Source organism: Lolium perenne, chromosome 3 (assembly GCF_019359855.2).
Source record: "Lolium perenne isolate Kyuss_39 chromosome 3, Kyuss_2.0, whole genome shotgun sequence".
Classification (NCBI taxonomy): domain Eukaryota; kingdom Viridiplantae; phylum Streptophyta; class Magnoliopsida; order Poales; family Poaceae; genus Lolium; species Lolium perenne.
Window position 1 is genome coordinate 217,865,935 of NC_067246.2, and position 9,142 is coordinate 217,875,076.

At 39.5% G+C, this 9,142-nt stretch overlaps 1 long non-coding RNA gene across 1 annotated transcript; it reads left to right on the forward strand.

Moving 5' to 3' along the window:
• Nucleotides 1-456: 456 nt before the first annotated feature.
• Nucleotides 457-1,179, forward strand: LOC127338535 (uncharacterized). Its single transcript, XR_007874405.2, has 2 exons — nucleotides 457-643; nucleotides 764-1,179. It is a non-coding gene; the product is annotated as an uncharacterized lncRNA (long non-coding RNA).
• Nucleotides 1,180-9,142: the final 7,963 nt, after the last annotated feature.

Below are 9,142 nucleotides of genomic sequence, written 5' to 3' on the forward strand. Positions count from 1 at the left end.
TAGAGTGACAGGGACGCTACAAGACGGACAATGAGCACAAGCACCTCAAATAGGTGAAAAGCAATGCTCATATCATGGCAATCAAAGTGATGTCACCTTGCAAATTAGTCTGCTAGGATGTATCAGAATCCTTGCTGTTTCTTCAGACATGAGATGCATGTGATTTTCTTCATGTGAAATATGGCACCATGTATTTTGTAAATATAGCGAAAATAAAATAATTAAGTATTTTGTAATAAGGAAGTCCTTCTCGCGGAGAAGCTGGATGACACTATGTGAGTTATTGCCTCTCCTGCAGACGACGTACAAGTACGACTTTTTATCCAAGGTGGCGGAGGAGGAATCGGGCGTTTTCATTCAGTGAGGTCTCGAGCATATGCATCTTCTCCTCCAGAACAAAGAGCAGAATGTTCAAAGATCCAGAAAGTGAAACTATGAGCAGGCCGTACATCCAGCAGCAGACGAGGTTCACCCTTGTCCATCAGACTTTTGTACTCTGTAAGTTGTACAAGTGATGCAGGCACTCTCTGGCAGCAGGTTCAGGCTTGGCACCGATTGCCTTATGTCAGATGAATAGGTTAAATGTCCTAACTTCTCAACCTGGAGCACTTGGTGATTCTGCCAAGTTGCCACCGCTAAAACGGTAAAGTTCTCCTCCTTCCTTTTTCCCATCAGCAACATGAATCTCATCACCTCAATGTTGCCTAACTGAACTCTGATCCATGTTGCCTGCTGTAATGGTGTGCTTATTATTGTTTGACAGATGTTTTCATATCTTCTGCACAATCAAATTGGCAATGCGACTCCTCGGGGCCAGGGCTGGAAGGTGTGTTGGTGGGACTGCCGAGGGAAGAGGAAGGTCATCTTACAAGCCTAGAGGTAAGGTGTTCAACAGGTTCCCTCATGATATGCAGAGTGACCTCCCTCACGGTATGGCTGTAGAGGCACCTGGTGTATGAAGAGTCCAGCAAGACCACCAGTCAGAACAAGGAACCTGAAAGTGAAGCCAGGATAATGCCACAACCTAAGATTGCATACAAGGCTTTGTTTTCTTCTTCATGTCTCCTTTTTTCACAAGTTATTATTTCTATTCGTAACTTGTTATCATTCTGTTATATGCACTGCTGAAGTAAGAGAATGCCCAACTTTGGAGAGTAAATGAAATCATTCAAGTGGCCACTAAGCTATCTACACGAGTCTCTTTATTTTCTAATATGTTAGGTTACAATGATTTATGAGTATATCTACAACATATCGTTTCAAAAGATAAGACTATAAAATGGGAGAGTTTGACTGTAGTTTGGTGCATTTGTTTCTGCGTACTGGTGTGTACGTGAGATTTGGAGATTAAAAGATGTGGTTTAGAAGAAATGAGAGCGAGACTGTTTCAGAAAAATTGAGAGGAATTGCTTTCTGTGCACTAATTAAACTACTTATTGCAATAATAAACTAGATACCATTTTGTGTTTAGGTAAACAAAGATGAACTACACGGAAAATTACTGATTGCCATTGTTGTGTTGTAAAACATAATAATTCACGGTGCCGTTGTTGTTTACAGATATCTCATTTTGTTTAACTGGTTAAATTAGATAGCTTGTTGCTTTATATACATACAAAACTGAAATATATATCTTATCGATTGCACTTCTATCCAACATAAATTTGACCAGTTTTGGAATAATAAAATATTAACATGAATGTTCACATATACTGTGTTTAACACGTGGCGTGGTGTGAGGAAAAAGTAATCTGTTGGCCGTAGCAACGCACGGGTATTTGTACTAGTAACTTAGAAGTGTTGGATTTATGAAAGTTTAAAGAAATTAATAAAATGCAATTAACTGTAACCTTCTCAATCACTTACCCCTACAATTCTGGCGTCAGATTTCAGAGCATCTCTAGTCGCGTCCCCCAAAGTGTCGCCTAAACGGTGCTGATGCGCGTCAGACACACGTCCGTTGGGAACCCCAAGAGGAAGGTGTGATGTGCACAGCAGTAAGTTTTCCCTCAGAAAGAAACCAAGGTTTATCGAACCAGTAGGAGCCAAGAAGCACGTTGAAGGTTGTTGGTGGCGGAGTGTAGTCTGGCGCAACACCAGGGATTCCGGCGCCAACGTGGAACCTGCACAACACAACCAAAGTACTTTACCCCAACGTAACAGTGAGGTTGTCAATCTCACCGGCTTGCTGTGAACAAAGGATTAACCGTATTGTGTGGAAGATGATTGTTTGCGAAGAACAGTAAAGAATAGTTGCAGTAGATTGTATTTCAGATGTAAAGAATAGGACCGGGGTCCACAGTTCACTAGTGGTGTCTCTCCCATAAGATAAACAGATGTTGGGTGAACAAATTACAGTTGGGCAATTGACAAATAAAGAAGGCATAACAATGCACATACATATATCATGATGAGTACTATGAGATTTAATCAGGGCATTACGACAAAGTACATAGACCGCCATCCAGCATGCATCTATGCCTAAAAAGTCCACTTTCAGGTTATCATCCGAACCCCTTCCGGTATTAAGTTGCAACCAACAGACAATTGCATTAAGTATGGTGCGTAATGTAATCAACACAAATATCCTTAGACATAGCATCAATGTTTTATCCCTAGTGGCAACAGCACATCCACAACCTTAGAACTTTCTGTCACTGTCCCAGATTTAATGGAGGCATGAACCCACTATCGAGCATAAATACTCCCTCTTGGAGTCACAAGTATCAACTTGGCCAGTGCCTCTACTAGCAACGGAGAGCATGCAAGAACATAAACAACTCATATATGATAGATTGATAATCAACTTGACATAGTATTCAATATCCATCGGATCCCAACAAACACAACATGTAGGATTACAAATAAACGATCTTGATCATGATAGGCAGCTCACAAGATCGAACATGATAGCACAATTAGGAGAAGACGACCATCTAGCTACTGCTATGGACCCATGGTCCAGGGGTGAACTACTCACACATCAATCCGGAGGCGATCATGGCGATGAAGAGACCTCCGGGAGATGATTCCCCTCTCCGGCAGGGTGCCGGAGGCGATCTCCTGAATCCCCCGAGATGGGATTGGCGGCGGCTGCGTCTCTGAAAGGTTTTCCGTATCGTGGCTCTCCGTACTGGGGGTTTCGCGACGAAGACTATATGTAGGCGGAAGGGTAGGTCAGGAAGAGTCACGAGGGGCCCACACAACAGGCCGGCGCGGCCAGGGCCTGGGCAGCGCCGCCCTAGTGTGGCGTCGCCTCGTGGCCCCACTTCGTTTCCTCTTCGGACTTCTGGAAGCTTCGTGGAAAAATAGGACCCTGAGCGTTGATTTCGTCCAATTCCGAGAATATTTCCTTACTAGGATTTCTGAAACCAAAAACAGCAGAAAACAGCAACTGGCTCTTCGGCATCTCGTCAATAGGTTAGTGCCGGAAAATGCATAATAATGACATATAATGTGTATAAAACATGTGAGTATCATCATAAAACTAGCATGGAACATAAGAAATTATAGATACGTTTGAGACGTATCAAGCATCCCCAAGCTTAGTTCCTACTCGCCCTCGAGTTATGTAAATTATATCTTACAAGTTGCAAGCCTCATGCATAGTATACTAATAGTGCCCGCACCTTGTCCTAATTAGCTTGGACTACCGGATCATCGCAATACACATGTTTTAACCAAGTGTCACAAAGGGGTACCTCTATGCCGCCTGTACAAGAGTCTAAGGAGAAGGTTCGCATTGGATTTCTCGCTTTTGATCATTCTCAACTTAGACACCCATACCGGGACAACATAGACAACAGATAATGAACTCCTCTTTTAATGCTTAAGCATTCAACAACAGATAATATTCTCATAAGAGATTGAGGTTTTGTGTCCAAACTGAAACTTCCACCATGATTCATGGCTTTAGTTAGCGGCCCAATGTTCTTCTCTAACAATATGCATACTCAAACCATTTGATCATGAAAATCTCCCTTACTTCAGACAAGACGAACATGCATAGCAACTCACATGATATTCAACAAAGGTAAAAAGATGGCATCCCCAGAAACATGGTTACCGCACAACAAGCAACTTATTAAGAAATAAGACACATAAGTACATATTCTTCACCACAATAGTTTTTAAGGCTATTTGTCCCATGAGCTATATATTGTAAAGGCAAAGAATGGAAGTTTAAAGGTAGCACTTAAGTAATGTACTTTGGAATGGCGGAGAAATACCATGTAGTAGGTAGGTATGGTGGACACAATTGGCATAGTTTTGGCTCAAGGATTTGGATGCACGAGAAGAATCCCTCTCAATACAAGGCTAGGCTAGCAAGGTTGTTTGAAGCAAACTCAAGTATGAAATGGTGCAGCAAGACTCACATATCAACATATTGTAAGCATTATAAGACTTTACATCGTCTCCTTGTTGTTCAAACACCTCAACCAGAAAATATCTAGACTTAGAGAGACCAATCATGCAAACCAAATTTTAACAAGCTCTATGTAGTTATTCATTAATAGGTGCAAAGTACATGATGCAAGAGCTTAAACATGATCTATATGAGCACAACAATTGCCAAGTATCACATTATTCAAGACATTATACCATTTACCACATGCGGCATTTTCCGTTTCCAACCATATATCAATGAACGAGGTAGTTCAACCTTCGCAATGAACATTAAGAATAAAGCTAAGAACACATGTGTTCATATGCAACAGCGGAGCGTAATATCTCCAATATAAAGAATGCTAGGATCCGATTTTATTCAAACGAAAACAAAAACTAAAGCAAATAGACGCTCCAAGCAAAGCACATAAGATGTGACTGAATAAAAATATAGTTTCACTAGAGGAACCTGATAATGTTGTCGATGAAGAAGGGGATGCCTTGGGCATCCCCAAGCTTAGATGCTTGAGTCTTCTTGAAATATGCAGGGATGGACCACGGGGGCATCCCCAAGCTTAGACTTTTCACTTTTCTTGATCATATTGTATCATCCTCCTCTCTTGATCCTTGAAAACTTCCTCCACACTAAACTCAAAACAAACTCATTAGAGGGTTAGTGCATATTTGAAAATTCACATATTCAGAGGTGACATAATCATTCTTAAAACTTCTGGACATTGCACAAAGCTACTGAAAGTTAATGGAACAAAGAAATCCATCGAACATAGCAAAACAGGCAATGCGAAATAAAAGGCAGAATCTGTCAAAACATAACAGTCTGTAAATACGAATTTTACAGGGGCACTTAACTTGCTCAGATGAAAATGCTCAAATTTAATGAAAGTTGCGTACATATCTGAGGATCACGAATGTAAATTTGCAGATTTTTCTGAGTTACCTACAGAGAATTCTGCCCAGATTCGTGACAGCAAGAAATCTATTTCTGCGCAGTAATCCAAATCTAGTATTGACTTTACTATCAAAGACTTTACTTGGCACAACAATGCAATAAAATAAAGATAAGGAGAGGTTTCTACAGTAGTAACAACTTCCAAGACTCAAATATAAAACAAAATTACTGTAGTAAAAACATGGGTTGTCTCCCATAAGCGCTTTTCTTTAACGCCTTTCAGCTAGGCGCAGAAAGTGTGAATCAAGTATTATCAAGAGATGAAGCATCAACATCATGATTTGTTCTAATAATAGAATCATAAGGTAACTTCATTCTTTTTCTAGGGAAGTGTTCCATACCTTTCTTGAGAGGAAATTGATATTTAATATTACCTTCCTTCATATCAATAGTAGCACCAACAGTTCGAAGAAAAGGTCTTCCCAATATAATGGGACAAGATGCATTGCATTCAATGTCCAAGACAACAAAATCAACGGGGACAAGGTTATTGTTAACCGTAATACGAACATTATCAATTCTCCCAAAGGTTTCTTCGTAGCATTATCAGCAAGATTGACATCCAAATAACAATTTTTCAATGGTGGCAAGTCAAGCATATCATAGAGTTTCTTAGGCATAACGGAAATACTTGCACCAAGATCACATAAAGCATTACAATCAAAATCATTGACCCTCATCTTAATGATGGGCTCCCAACCATCTTCTAACTTACTAGGAATAGAAGTTTCAAGTTTCAGTTTCTCTTCTCTAGCTTTTATGTGAGCATTTGTAATATGTTTTGTAAAGGCCAAATTTATAGCACTAGCATTGGGACTTCTAGCAAGTTTTTGTAAGAACTTTATAACTTCAGAGATGTGACAATCATCAAAATCTAAACCATTATGATCTACAGCAACGGGATCATTGTCCCCAATGTTGGAAAAAATTTCAGCAGTTTTATCACAAGCAGTTTCAGCAGTTTTAGCAATTTCAGGTAATTTTGCACGCTTTGTACTAGGAGTAGAAACATTGCCAACACCAATTATTTTACCATTAATAGTAGGAGGTGTAACAACATGTGAATCATTATCATTACTAGTGGTGGTAATAGTCCAAACTTTAGCTACATTATTTTCTTTAGCTAGTTTTTCATTTTCTTCTCTATCCCACCTAGCACGCAATTCAGCCATTAATCTTATATTCTCATTAATTCTAACTTGGATGGCATTTGCTATAGTAACAATCTTATTATCAATATCCTTATTAGGCATAACTTTCAATTTTAAAAGATCAACATCAGAGGCAAGTCTATCAACCTTAGAAGCAAGAATATCAATTTTACCAAGCTTTTCCTCAACAGATTTGTTAAAAGCAGTTTGTGTACTAATAAATTCTTTAAGCATGGCTTCAAGACCAGAGGGTACATTCCTATTATTGTTGTAAGAATTCCCATAAGAATTACCATAACCATTACCATTATTAGAAGGATATGGCCTATAGTTGTTACCAGAATTATTCCTATAAGCATTGTTGTTGAAATTATTATTTTTAATGAAATTCACATCAACATTCTCTTCTTGAGCAACCAATGAAGCTAAAGGAACATTATTAGGATCAACATTAGATCTACCATTTACAAGCATAGACATAATCACATCAATCTTATCACTCAAGGAAGAGGTTCCTTCAACAGAATTTACCTTCTTACCTTGTGGAGCCCTTTCCGTGTGCCATTCAAAGTAATTTATCATCATATCATCAAGAAGCTTTGTAGCCGCCCCCAAAGTGATGGGCATAAAGGTACCTCCAGCAGCTGAATCCAATAGGTTCCGCGAAGAAAAATTCAATCCTGCATAGAAGGTTTGGATGATCATCCAAGTAGTCAGTCCATGGGTTGGGCAATTCTTTACCAAAGATTTCATTCTCTCCCATGCTTGAGCAACATGTTCATTATCTAATTGCTTAAAATTCATTATGCTACTTCTCAAAGATATAATTTTGGCGGGAGGATAATATCTACCAATAAAAGCATCCTTACATTTAGTCCATGAATCAATACTATTCTTAGGCAAAGATAGCAACCAATCCTTAGCTCTTCCTCTTAATGAGAAAGGAAACAATTTCAGTTTTATAATATCACCATCTACATCCTTATACTTTTGCATTTCACATAGTTCAACAAAATTATTAAGATGGGCAGCAGCATCATCAGAACTAACACCAGAAAATTGCTCTCTCATAACAAGATTCAGTAAAGCAGGTTTAATTTCAAAGAATTCTGCTGTAGTAGCAGGTGGAGCAATAGGTGTGCATAGGAAATCATTATTATTTGTGTTTGTGAAGTCACACAACTTAGTATTTTCAGGAGTATTCATTTTAGCAACAGTAAATAAAGCAAACTAGATAAAGTAAATGCAAGTAACTAATTTTTTTGTGTTTTTGATATAGAGAACGCAAACAAGATAGTAAATAAAGTAAAGCTAGCAACTAATTTTTTTGTGTTTTGTTTTAGTGCAGCAAACAAAGTAGTAAATAAAGTAAAGTAAAGCAAGACAAAAACAAAGTAAAGAGATTGGAAGTGGAGACTCCCCTTGCAGCGTGTCTTGATCTCCCCGGCAACGGCGCCAGAAAACAGTTGTTGGCGTACAGTTGATGTGGGAGTTAGAGATCTCTGTGGTGTAACTTTTCTTCAGATCCCCGGCAACGGCACCAGAAAACAGTCTTGATGCGCGTGAGACACACGTCCATTGGGAACCCCAAGAGGAAGGTGTGATGTGCACAGCAGTAAGTTTTCCCTCAGAAAGAAACCAAGGTTTATCGAACCAGTAGGAGCCAAGAAGCACGTTGAAGGTTGTTGGTGGCGGAGTGTAGTGCGGCGCAACACCAGGGATTCCGGCGCCAACGTGGAACCTGCACAACACAACCAAAGTACTTTGCCCCAACGTAACAGTGAGGTTGTCAATCTCACCGGCTTGCTGTGAACAAAGGATTAATCGTATTGTGTGGAAGATGATTGTTTGCGAAGAACAAGAATCTAACAATTGCGATGATTGTATTTCAGATGTAAAGAATAGGACCGGGGTCCACAGTTCACTAGTGGTGTCTCTCCCATAAGATAAACAGATGTTGGGTGAACAAATTACAGTTGGGCAATTGACAAATAAAGAAGGCATAACAATGCACATACATATATCATGATGAGTACTATGAGATTTAATCAGGGCATTACGACAAAGTACATAGACCGCCATCCAGCATGCATCTATGCCTAAAAAGTCCACTTTCAGGTTATCATCCGAACCCCTTCCGGTATTAAGTTGCAAGCAACAGACAATTGCATTAAGTATGGTGCGTAATGTAATCAACACAAATATCCTTAGACATAGCATCAATGTTTTATCCCTAGTGGCAACAACACATCCACAACCTTAGAACTTTCTGTCACTGTCCCAGATTTAATGGAGGCATGAACCCACTATCGAGCATAAATACTCCCTCTTGGAGTCACAAGTATCAACTTGGCCAGAGCCTCTACTAGCAACGGAGAGCATGCAAGAACATAAACAACTCATATATGATAGATTGATAATCAACTTGACATAGTATTCAATATCCATCGGATCCCAACAAACACAACATGTAGGATTACAAATAAACGATCTTGATCATGATAGGCAGGTCACAAGATCGAACATGATAGCACAATTAGGAGAAGACGACCATCTAGCTACTGTTATGGACCCATGGTCCAGGGGTGAACTACTCACACATCAATCCGGAGGCGATCATGGCGATGAAGAGACC